The 13,691-nt window shown below is 38.2% G+C and overlaps 1 long non-coding RNA gene and 1 other non-coding gene across 2 annotated transcripts in view; both read right to left on the bottom strand.

Moving 5' to 3' along the window:
• Window positions 1–13,691, bottom strand: part of LOC126249541 (uncharacterized) — a 271,919-nt gene that overhangs the window by 111,902 nt on the left and 146,326 nt on the right. The gene's annotated exons all lie outside the window — the stretch shown is intronic.
• Trnat-agu (transfer RNA threonine (anticodon AGU)) lies at window positions 7,956–8,026 on the bottom strand. Its single transcript has one exon. It is a non-coding gene; the product is annotated as a tRNA-Thr (tRNA).

Raw genomic sequence — 13,691 nt, 5'->3', positions numbered from 1 at the left:
CGAATGTGGTATGCAGTACATTGGTCAAACACAGCGCTGCATCTCTAAAAGGTGCGAGGAACACATCAGGCATGTTTGACTTGGACAGATAGAGAAATCTGCTATAGCTGAACATAGCATCAAAGAAAACCACACCTTTGACTTAGAAAACACCAGGGTGCTGTGCCGAGCCGGGAGCTATTGGGATAGCGTCATTAAAGAATCAATAGAAATACAGGTCCACGAGAATCTTGTGAACAGGGACGAAGGCTATCAACTGAGCGCGGCCTGGAATCCAGCATTAGCCGCAATACGCCAGGAATGCAGCAAGAACCGTCCAGCTCACGAGATGCGATCACAATGCTCTGACGGAGACACGAACAGCGCACCCGCTTCCCCCTCCACCTCACCCGCCGGCTCCTCTGGACCCAGCCTCCCACGGCCGAAGGTGGTGGGGGGCACACCGCAAGTATAAAGGGACCGGCATCCGCAAAGTCTCGGCACTTCGCCAGAAGATGATGAGTATGGCACTCGTCGAAACGTCGCAGGTTGAAGACACCGCCACCCGGCTGGAAGCCCGAGAACTCTTCGCCAAATAAGAAACTATTAAAACTTAAATGAATATATGATAAATTTAGAGAGTTCAAATTCAAGACAAATTTAACTGTGTTAAAGATAAATGCAGTTTATTTAAAGTTAAGAAAATGAACTGAGTTCAAGATAAAGACAGATTTTTATTTGGGTTGAAGCAGATTTTTTTATCGACAGAATTTTTATTTCCGACAAATTATTCTGTACGTTTTTTACATTTGCCGCAATGTTTATCTTTGCATGACATTTTGATAATAACAGCTTCATTTTTTAATTATTTTACAATTAATACATTTTTACATCCAGTTTGTTTTCATCATTGTCATTATATTTCAGCACCAGTAATATTTTCCAATATATATCATCACTTAAATTCTTTTTTAATTATTTTTATAAAAATATACAGAAAATGTTTTTTTCACATGCACAAATATACATACTTGGAAAAGAGATGAAAATGCACTATAAAACAGTAAAAACAATCAGAAAAATGGTTAAAATGCACTAAAAGAACGGCGAATGTTATTCGTTCATGTCGATTTCACATTTTTTGTTAGCAAAATCTGACATTAGACAAATTCGTGTTTTTTTATGAATTTTTAGATCTTTTTCGTGAAATTTACCTGATATTTGGTGGGTTTTCAAAATTTGTGATGAAAGAACCAAAATAAACCAGAAACCCCAAAGATATCTACTGATACACATTCACAAATGTTTATTAAATGTTTTGGACGTCATTTTTCTTCTACACATAGCTTTCTACTACAGCATCTTTCCCCCAGATTTCATTAATTCTTTTCTCTGTACTAATACTGTCTTCTTTGTGGCGCGGAGGGGTTGGGGGAGGATGGGACAAGTGTGTCTTCTCACAGCACAGAACTGCTGTGCACCTGGTGGCAGGATACCCTTGGCAGTGAGGATTTCAGGAAGCTCCTTTTCCAGCACTGCTCGACAAGTGTGAAGGAAAGTAGCCACATCAATGTGCACAAATAGCTGCCATGTTGTGGAGCCAGGTTCAATTTCTTGTACTAGCAAGCATTTTTCCTCAGTAGGGGAACTTGTATGGGGTATACTCTGCCTTGTGATGCCAATTCCTCAATGGGAATTTATGACTATAAGGTCTGGAAAGTCAGAAAACCAGAAATTACAGAGACTGTTACGGAAGCTGGTCAACTTCCATTGGATCCCAGAGCTTGAATGATGAGCTGTTTTTTTATCATGCTCTTGGCATACAGCAAAAAGGAAATTGATAGTCTTGTAATTCGTAATAAGACAGTCAGAGTAACAACAAGGGCTGATAATAATATAAAGTGAATGATTTTGTTCATTAATATGAAATCTTGATAGTAATCAGTTTACACATTTTGGCAGTGTTAATTACATATGTCCTGAATTACCTAACATACTTGTAACAATTCAAACACATGAGTACAGTGGCAGATCATGTACATCTCTACTCTTACCACAGAAAATATTAGCAAAACCTAACAACAGTATGGTTCATATGACAACTGAAATAGTGTATAAAACACTTTTTCCTAATAGAAAGTATGCCAATAAAACTGTTAAAGAAAATACTGCACAGTTTGTCATGAGGAACCCCAATCTATCCATTAGAAGAATTCTAAGATATGCCAACTGAACATAACCACATAAAACTGTGTTTACATAAAATTTCATATTAAAAAGAGTTAATGTACCAAGCACTTAGATGAAGTCGTACTTATTCCAAATGTAAGTTTTCGTTCACTAAATTCAGTGGAATCCCAAAGGAAACTACTGTTCATCTCATACTGGCCATATGTTCAGTCAGAATAATACAGAGGAAGCAAAATTTGATTAAGTAGAGTTTGGGCAGATGTATAGTTCATCCAGGTGTCCTTTTGTACAATGAACAGCAAGAGTACTTCATTTAAATTTTACTCTGGCATGCACAGTGACAGACTTACATGTTACAAGTGTTGTGTCAAGGAATCCTGCATCCTCGGTTTGGTAGACAAACAGTCAAACAACTCATATTAATGAGTTTTATTTACAACAAGACAAGTACAAATACTTAACTTTGATCAGAGAATTCTTGTAGTGAATGCTGATCTCTAACTTGTGCTACACAGAGTTTGCTGATGAAGAGGCTACAATGCGATGACTAACTAAGTGGCTAATGTTGAAGCTGCTATCAAAGTAGTTGCCATCAGTCGGGTGCAGCGCACATATTGTCTTCACCTAGTGGCCGCTGCTCTCACATTGTCGACCTGGAGGGAGGCCAGTCACCATTCGATTGGCTGACCTCTTCTCACAGCCTTCTCTTCCCTGTCGTTTCTGACTGGCATGCCATCACTGTCTTTATGCCACAACAATGAGCATCATCTCTAAATGTAGAATGACTTATTTTCATCACATCTAGTGCACATGTAACAGTGAATCACAGTGCCATGCAGATAATGAATTGTACCAATTCTGCAGTGAGATGCACAACAGAGCTGGATACGTTACTGGTGACAATGCTGTGACTAATTGAGTAGTATGGAATTGTAAACAGTTCCTCTTACTCCACAGAAATAAACAAGACATTATAGCACACATACAAACTGTTGCTTCTCTTTGACTGGGAAAGCGTATAGTGACACAGACACATTGATATAATATAACTAATTACTTGCATAATGACCAAATTGACAATCACTAAGAGAGATGCTCAAAATTGCTCTGTATTATCTTATTAATAAGATTACTAATGTCTGAAAGACTATAAACTAAAGTGACTTTGTGGGGCCCTCAGCTAGCCACAGCAAAGCATGATGGGGAAAGTCTCACAGCATCAGAATTTCTAGTAATCAAAGCTGCATTCATCACTATCTCTGAAATAATGTTCATTTGAAAATAGCTGACATATTATTCATTGAGTATAACACAATACTGAACTCATATTCAGCAAAGGGGACAAAATCTAAGACCAGCCGTAACAGTTTATGGTAACATGGTTTTCCACTCAGCACTCTGCAGGGTACAGTATCAAATGTGGGATATGGTACACAGTATCATTACAATTCTCTTCTAAAACTCATGTGTGTTAATTATACACAGAATTATCAGTTGTTCCTTGTAGCTTTACAAGGATTTACTAATGTTGGTAAATTCTGTGTAGCATTTCTTATACATTACGGATTGTGTGTATCTGTGTGTGTGTCTGTGTGTGTGTGTGTGTGTGTGTGTGTGTGTGTGTGTGTGTGTGTGTGTGTGTGTCAGGTGAGGGTGGGCTGTTCATTGTATATTATGATATCCTCTCATAGAAAAGAATTAGCAATCTTAACAGTATCATGAACTCACCTTTCTTTTACCATTGCTTATCAGATCCTGTGAAAACAATGTATATTATACAAAGTTCTCTTTTAAATTTTACAAGGGAATGACGGGTAACAACAAGTGATGAAGATATGAATAGCTGAAGGAATGTTATTTTGATTGCAATGTAAACCTTAATCAGCTTCCTGACAAAGAAGCCATAGAGAAATTTCACAAGCACCTGTTGAACAACTATATATCACATGATTATATTTAAGAGTTACAATTTGAAATGTTGAGTGTTCTGATTATAGCAAACACCAATACTCCACCCAGTGATACAACAATCAATATTCAATGAATTGATATTGTCCTTATGAAAAACTCATTTATTTAATTGATACATTTTCGTTACATAAGTTTAAACTGGATTACAACACATATTGAAAAGAAATGATGTTAAGGGGAATCTCTTTTCCACGGAACTGATTTTTCTGTACTAATCCACCAGTAATTGCAGATATGTTCCTGTGTACCTGAAACAATATTGGAGCTTTCTCATACACAAAGCAGTGGTTCTATATTTTATTTTTAAAAACATGTTCTATACACAGTATCTGTAATACATGCCAGTTAGAAATTTGGATGTATCAAGGACGCACTTAAAATTCCATTCCACACATTAAATTTAAACTACTATTGGTATCTAGTGCCACTGTACCATGTGGATTTTATCTATCCATAAGAATGAGTTTTGAAAATTTGCTGCTTTATAACTTTAGAAATTTTCCTTCTCTGTAATCAAGAGAATATAAACAATGGATTTGTAGTCTGTGTAGTATACCTTTGGCAAACATTCTCCTATTGTCTAGTAGCTGCAGATCCAAGTGAGACAATATCATCAGATCATAAAATCCCCCCCCCCCCCCCCCTCAACAAAAAATAGTTGGGTAAAAGCATTCATATTTTTACATACACTAATTTCTAAATTTCTCAGTGAATTTTCAGAGAAGACAGTAGAATGAAAACCAAGCACTATGAAAATGACAAATAAGCCTAGGGAATGACAAGCTTTATTTAATACAGGCTGCTCTTTTGTTGCTAGCCTATAGGGATGGGATGAGAGTCTGACCAGATGCAGAAAACATTCCAGCTGGATAAACAGGCCCGTTCACAAACTTACTTTACAGACAGAGAGAGAGAGAGAGAGGGAGAGAGAGAGAGAGAGAGAGAGAGAGAGAGAGAGAGAGAGAGAGAGAGAGAGAGAGCGGGAGAGAGAGAGAACACACGGGAAACAAATGAAAGAAGCAGCATTCCAATTATTTACATGCCTGTATAGCTACTGTATAGCTATTGTCTCCAGAGGTTTGTTCAAAGTCAAGGTGCAAAGTGAAATAATGTTAATGGTGGGTGCAGGCTATAGTTCCATGTAACATGAGCTATCACACTGTCAAAGGTGTGAGATTTTGAAATTGTATCATCACTGGCATGTAGTGACCGCAATATTGATATTAATTAAAAAGGTACATATGACTAGGTTCAGTAATTAAAGCACCATCCACTGAGATAAAATACTTGACTATCAATGATGTGAAATGTAATATCATACGCATATCGTACCATAATTCACACTGCTTTGCTACGGTCATTTGAAAGACATATATCTTCTCCAGGAAGCAATGTAATGCAAGTTTCCCTCTCAGATCTACAAGCAAACTTTGTCTATCTATGTTTTAAATTATACAGGATGTGTCAAAAAGAATCATCCGATTTATGTTATTTGAGATGTATGCATGAACAACATACTGATGAAAGAAGCAAATTATCGAGTTTTACATGCTTCCTGCTAGGTACCAGCAGTTCATACACAAGCAACTGTCTAGTTCTTGCAGACATGGTGTCAGAACAACAGAAGGGATTTCCTGTTCTATGTTTTATGCAGTGCAGTTCAGTAACAACGGTTTAGCGTGACTTTTGTACTAGATATGGTGTGGATCCTCCTACAGTACAGAGCATTAGATGATGGCATGGACAATTCCAAGGAACAGATTGTTTATGTAAAGGTAAATTGCTGGGCCATCCGCAATTGTTTGAGACAGATGTTGAACACATTCCCCACAGTTTCAGCCCCCAATGTCCATCTGGCGTGTATTGTGTTGGTGTTTACACATGAAACCATACAAAATTCAGCAACTAAACGCTCTTCTTGAAGGTAACAAGGCCTTTACTTAATAATCAAGAACAGCAGAGTTTGCTTATAGTTGTCAGTGCTAACAGACAGGCAACACTGTGTGAAATAACTGCAGAAATGTTTGTGGCATGTACAAGAAACTTATCTGTTAGGACAGTGCAGTGAATTTTGGCATTAATGGGTTATTGCAACAGACGACCAAAGCGAGTGCCTTTGCTAACAGCATGGCATCCCTTGAAGTGCCTCTCCTTGGCTTGTGACCACAACAGATTATTGAAAAACTATGACCTGGTCACATGAGTCCTGGTTTAAGTTGGTAAGAGCTGATGGTAGGGTTTGAGTGTGGCACAGATCCCATGGAAGCCATGAATCCAAGTTGTCAATAAAGCACTGTGCAAGCTGGAGGCAACTCCATAATTGTGTGTGCTGTGTTTACATGGAATGGACAGTGTTCTCTGGGACAGCTGAACTTATCATTAACTGGAAATGGTTACGTTTGGCTATTTGGAGGTCATTTTCTGCCATTTGTGTCCAAATTTTTATGGGTAACAATGCACCATGTCATTGGGCCACAGTTGCTCACAACTGGTAGGAAGAACATTCTGGACAATTTGAGGAAATGGTTTGGCCACTCCAATGCCTCAACATTAATCCCATCAAACATTTATGGGACATCATCGAGAGGACAGACCATGCATAAGGTCCTCCACTGGCAACATTATCATAATATGGATGGCTATAGAGGCAGCATGGCTCAATATTTCTGCAGGCGACTTCCTACGAGTTGTTGAGTTCAATGTCATGTTGAGTTGCTGCACTAAACAGGGCAAATGGAGGTCCAACATAATATTAGGAGGTAACCCAGCTTCTCACGGTATGGGCTCAGGAATATCTTTTTGAAACACAATGCAGCTGAAAGCGTGAGACTAAAGGCATACAATTGTTTTTAAAATAAAGAGATCTATGTCTACATCTATAATCTCACTCCCCAAAATACTGTGAAGTACGTACCAGAGGGTACTCCCATTATGCCCCATATTAGGTTCTCCTACCATTCCTTTCACATTTGTGTGTGTCTGCTCCGTAATAAGTCTCATTTGGGTTATAGAGCCCCACAGGAACAATACACAGGCCTTCAACTATATCTCTACATTTTTCATTTAATACTGTTGTCTGAGACATGATAAGAAGGCTTATATAGGATAGTTGATGTCTATCCTCAGGCATCTGTCAGGTCAGGTTTTACAGCATTTGTATTATGTAATTCTAGAAAGCGTTTTAATGGAGAATAGAACAGTGATCTTCATGGAGCACTTTAAAATTAAAATTAAAACAGTTTTGATCATAACCAAACATTTTCTAACAAATTTTAAACAGTTTCAGACAAATAGCAATTACCTTCAGATACAATAAGATAAGTACAAGGTATGTTTCCTTCTATATTGGAATTGTACTTACCTATCAGTGTATATGGTCTGAAGATGGTAGTTTTTTGGCTGAAATCAGTTGCAAACTTTTAATAAATGTTCTATTGGGATCAAAACTGTTTTAAGTTTAATTTTAAGAACTTTTTATGATTCCCTCTTGTAAGTCAAAAATACCTGTCCCAATTCATGCTGTCCTTCTCTGTATACAGTCTACATTCCCTCATATATGTGAGTGATTTCAGTTGTTACCCATTGAATTTGTTGTTATAGGATACTATGCTTTTGCATTTCTTATCTCTCTTTCTCTTTCCTCACCCCCCCCCCCCCCCGCCCCCTTCCCACCAGAAATCTGCTGTATAAGGGTAAGCATACAGCACAGAAGAAAATGACAATTAAGAACCACACTGGTCATACGGGTTCATTTGAAAAATAAGTCACCTGATTATAATTTTCTTTCTTACTCTAAAAATATATTAATTCATTTGCACCAAGGCTGGGATTCAAACCCAGATCACCTGCTTACTAGGCAGACATGCTACCACTACACCACCTTGGCACAGTGAGCTTACTCAACTGTGAGGACAACCCTGCAAGCCTCCCTCCTCAATCCAAATTCCTGTTGACTCCTCAGCTAACTTGGCGTTCCTAGTTTAGGGGGAATACTAATTGGGCTGAGGCATAATACGGAACTGGGATTGAGGAGGGAGGCATGCCAGGGTTGGGTGAGCAGTTGTGCAAAGCCACTGTACCAGTGTGGTGTAGTGGTTAGTACATCTGCATAGTGAGGAGGAGATCCAGGTTCGAATCCTGGCCTCAGAACAAATTTTCATTTGTCACTTCAGTATGTATATGAACATCATTGATGTGATTCTGGTGTGAGGTGCTGGTGGTGGTAGTGGTCATGTGTGTATGTGGTGTGCTTGCTTGTGTGAGTATGGTTGTGTGTGTTTACTTTGATGAAGAAGTCTGTGGCCAAAAGCTGTAATGTGTTGTTGTGCCTGTCTGCAACTCAATGGGTCATGTTAACAGCAAGTAGCAATCGATACTTTTCCTATAGTTGTTGATATTCCATCCTGGAGTTTCATTGTTTGATAGATTTTCGAGAACTGAAATGGTCTCTGGAACCACATAGTTTCATTAGATCAAAACTGTTACTTCTCTTACTACACATAACAACTGCCCCTAATCAAGACAATGCATTTCTGTAAACTCTTCATTTTTACTGACTGTGTAAGAAAGATTAGTAACTGAAAATATTATCTGCTACACTCCATTCAGCTGAGATGCCGAGTCGCAGATAGGCACAAGTAGAAGACTGTCAGGAAGTGAGCTTTCGGCCAACTAGCCCTTTGTTGGAAATAGAAAACATACACTCCCACACTTAAGCAATTGCAACTCACACACACATGACCACAGTCTCTGGCTACTGAAGCCAGGCGCTGGCAGAGGTTAGGGTCTGTGTGTGCGTGTTGTCTGTTTCCATTGAAGGCCTAATTGACTGAAAGCTCATTTTCAGACAGTCTCTTTGCTGTGCCTATCTGTGACTCAGCATCTCAACTATCATGTGAGTACCGACTATCCTTTTCATAATATTGTTACATTCCATCATGGATATTCCCCTGTTTAAAGATCAACAATTATTTGCATCAATAGTTCCACATATATTTTAAAAGAAAATAATTGCACACCACTTGGGTTGTGGGGAATGTTTTTCATAATATCAATAAGCTATATTACTCCTAGAATTATTAAGCTATGTAAAGAAAGTGAAACATCTGGTATTATATGTGAATGGATATTGTTTTGAATACAATTATGTGCCAACCTCTGGAGGGAGATTCTCTACAGTAGGACTATATCAAAGTCCTCTTTCATTTGCACTACAATATTTAAAGGTCTTGGCTGCAATAAGTGAAGGCTTCACAGTGTATGAATTCTATAAGTGAAACAGAATGTATAATCATGTAGCCATAACTGCTGATTTATGGTGGTTTACATAATCTATAGCATAATGTCCATTTCAGCCCTTCCATCCTTTATGATGATCTAATTTTCACAAATTTTTATGTAACAGTCACTGATACATAGTGCTATAAGGAACAATGATATGTGAATATACTGTAGCCATTTGGAAAATTTAAATTTACATCAAGGGAGGCCATTTATTACAGTTTAATTTCTATGTTTGTCAAATGAGAAGTTATGTTATGTGTTAACGGTGAGTATGGAGTTTCAAGTATAGGATGAAGTACTGTACAATGTGTAGCCTGTAACTGTTTAGAAGTACTTAGTTAGTCTGCAACACACACATATCATAGATAAATAATTATCTCATATAATTTATCTTATCATTTCATGAAATACTGACAATAGTGTTTAATTAATGTTATGAATAAGATACCAGTAACAGTCTGGTGTTAAATGATACTGCCCCTACACCACTATCTCCTACTTGTATTTTGAAGCTGCTACTCATGTCATCTGTGAGCTTCTGTGATAACCTTGAATTTCTGCAATTTTGCAATGACCAGAGTTAATTGCAAGCTTCCTAAGAGTGATGGAGGAAACAGTATGGCATCTATAGTGTTTGAGGCTGTGTCCAGCACTTTCACTGACTGCAATAAATCAAGGAAACTACTAGGTAAATGTTTACACTTCATTTAAACCATTGGAAAGTATATTAAATAAGGATTCCAGTCATATTATTAAAAAGCAGGAAAGTTGTTTGAAGAGCTGTCATGTGTATATTGCTGTTGAATGAATTGTGTTCCCAATATCACACATCAAGTGGATACTGATATTACCACCAGGCGATATTAGGAGCAATTGTTTTAATTTGTTAACCAATAAATGTCATAGTTACTTCTGTCTGGCTGTCCAGAAAAAAAGAAATGGGAATGATGAGAGCATTGAAGATGTATGAAGTACCCAGATCAACAATTTGAGAGTACGTTGAAAGATGTGCAAAAGGACAAACTGAAAAGGAAACTACAGTTGTGAGATAGAAACTTGGAATGAAAAATGGAAATGAGCATAAAGCATTGAGGGCCAGGTGTCCCCCATTCGGGGAAGTTCGGCAGCAGAGGGCAAGTACTTACTGCATTTGATGCCACATTGTGCAACTTGTGCGTCAGAGATGGGGATGAAATGATGATGAAGGCAACACAACTCCCAGTCCCTGAGCGAAAAAAAATCTCCTGCCACAGCCGGGAATCAAACCCGGGCCCCTTGGCATGGCATTCCACCGCACTGACCACTCAGCTAATGGAGGTGGACACTTGGAAGGAAACATGTGATGACATGTGAAGTAGAGAAAGAACTGATCTAGTACTATGCAGAAGGGGAAAAAATTATTTTTGGTTGAACACATAAGGAGTTAAAGCTGATGGTGTTTGAGCTTGTCTTAAAGAACAATCTGCCTCGCCCATATTCTAAACCAGAAAATATGGCAGATTAAAAGTGGATTAACTTATTTTTGAAAAGTTCCCAGTTAACAAATGGTTCAAATGGCTCTGAGCACTATGGGACTTAACTACTGTGGTCATCAGTCCCATAGAACTTAGAACTACTTAAACCTAACTAACCTAAGGACATCACACACATCCATGCCTGAGGCAGAATTCGAACCTGCGACCGAAGCAGTCGCGCGGTTCCCGACTGCGCGCCTAGAACCGCTAGACCACCGCGGCCGGCCCCAGTTAACAACAGGAACACCACAATCATTGACAAGAGCTGGGAACTTAGGCTTTATTCAACACAATGTGAAGTCATTGTTCTGTATTCTAAAAGCGGAGCAGCTAAAATCAAGTGCAACCCTACCAGAACATTTAACATACACAAAACTGTAATCGCAAGTGTCCAAAGCAAAAATTTGAAACTTATTTGTGTGAAAGGAAAATTGGCAATTTACAATGTCATTGGCAGATAGGGGATATCTGAACACCATGTCAGGTGCCAGCTAGTATGTCTCTCCAATATAGCTTTCCCCAGAAAAAAGCCGGACTTGAAGCTAATGACGGGAGTTCCTCCTGGAGCTATTCCAAGATTTTGTCCATGTCTGTATTACACCTCATAGCATGCATAGGATGCAACCTCTAGATATTGCTTCCATGAAGCCATTTACAACTTTATATTCCAGAAACTGAGAGGTGGATTTACAGTAACTAGGGTAGAGTTGTGACACAGTGTGAAGTAGCTGAACTCATGGACAAAGCATACGTTAGAGCAGCAATCGTGAGAAATGCACTGAATGGTTTTCATGGCACTGGTGTCTGACCTTATAATGACTCAGAATTTATTGAAGCTGACTGTATTCATGAACTGAATGCTAACCAACCAAAGCCTATTTCTGAAGCTCAATGTGGGCCTTAACTACTTGCAAATAGAGACACAGCTGATCTAGCACTTAGGATTGTATCACATAGCACTGACAGCCAGATTCAGTCTATTGGTGAGGATCAGCCTCAACCCACGTTGCATTCCACATCTGATGCCATCGCTCTATCCTATAAACGTGCCCAAGGATGTAAAAGCTGTGCCAAAATTTCAACCAAATTTCAACTGAAGGGTCCCGAGAATGTGGTGTTGACTATTTCTTCTTATAAGAAAAAGCTGGAAATCTTTTATGCTTCTAAAGGCACAAACACTTCAAATGAGGCTTCAAGATGTGGAGCAACATGAAAGAGTAATTCTGCCAACACTAAGAGGAAAAAGGTAAAAGAAAGTATAAAAGCTCAAGTTCTAACAATGATTTTGCTCATGAACCTTCACAAGTAGACACCAAAGGTGATATCAATCTGGATCTTGATTACGATTCTGTTGATGCTATCTGTACAGTTTGGCATAAGAAGTTTTCTGATAATTTCACTGTAGAACAATGACTTATGTGCTCTTTGTGTTTCAACTGGAATCGCAAATTTTTTGATGCAGTGAATACTGAATGGAAATGGTACAGATGTTCTTTCTGTCTGAATAACTAGCTCTTAAATTTGTTTTACATAATTCTGACAAATAAGCTCATCTAATTATGGAAATGTGTAACAATTTTCCAATAAATTCTTAACTTTTATCTTCCTTTTAATTTAAATCCACTTACAAAAGCTAATCCAATATGTGCTCTTCCATTTTCAAATAGGTGGTCCTATTGCCTAGTGAGCAAAAGTAAGAATGGGGGTTCACATTATTTAGAACCCACTCTTGAAAAATTTTCGCTTATTAACGTTTCCTAGTTCACTCAAACTAGCATAGCTTAAGAAGCAATTTGGCAAATGCAAGCCAAAGGAGGATAGTTTATAGAAATATGCATTAGGTTTTGAGCTCTATTTCACAAACCAGGAGGCTGATAAACAGAGAAATAATTATGATAGACAATATTTGAGGCGCAATACATTTTTAAATCATCTTTCTTCTTGATTTTACTGTGAATCATAGTAAATATTTCCAGTCAGACAACTATTTGAATTATGTTTAGTTTACTCTCACTTCTTCCCTGACAAATTATGTAGAAATAATTTGCCGGAGAATTGCTATTGAATTGTATTATGAATATTTTTTGGTAAGACCACAATAACATTGTTTCCAGAAATTAAATTTATAAACTGGGTTGTGAATGGAACCATTGCAGTTCCAAGCAAGGTGATTTATTTTGCAGGTTCTAATAATCAACAATAAACAGCAACAACTAAAAAAAGATCACTTTAGGTTAATGTCTAACAACATAAAAATCACTGGATATGCATGCTAGGCAGGACAAAAAGAAAGGAAGAATCAGCAATGTCCTCACTGAAAGGAACGTCTTGACAATCCCTGAAAGTAAATTAGATAAACCTAAACTAGGTTAGAACGACTGGCATATGAACTGCACACCTACCAAATATGAATCCAGTGATGTGACCACAGTGACACATATCTCAATTCAACTTGAAATGAATAAAGCGGCAGTGGATCAAATACTCAATCTGACTTAACAAAAGTGAAGCACCCAGAGGATATGGTCAGATGTAAATGTAATTTCATATGCGCAGGACTGGTAGGGTATATAAGGGGAGTGAACTGCATCAGATGTTTAGTTATTCCCGTGAAGGACATGGAGATGCCACTTACATGAGACAGAATTGTCAGCACCTGACAGAGTTAGAAAGTGATCTCATTGTGGGTTCTCATCCAGCCAGCTCAGTGAGCTGAGCAGCATCCAGATTTGTGGGGCATTTGGATGTGGCAAC

Source organism: Schistocerca nitens, chromosome 3, assembly GCF_023898315.1.
Source record: "Schistocerca nitens isolate TAMUIC-IGC-003100 chromosome 3, iqSchNite1.1, whole genome shotgun sequence".
In the NCBI taxonomy this organism is placed as follows: Eukaryota; Metazoa; Arthropoda; class Insecta; order Orthoptera; family Acrididae; genus Schistocerca; species Schistocerca nitens.
This window is presented reverse-complemented; position numbering and strand designations above follow the sequence as displayed.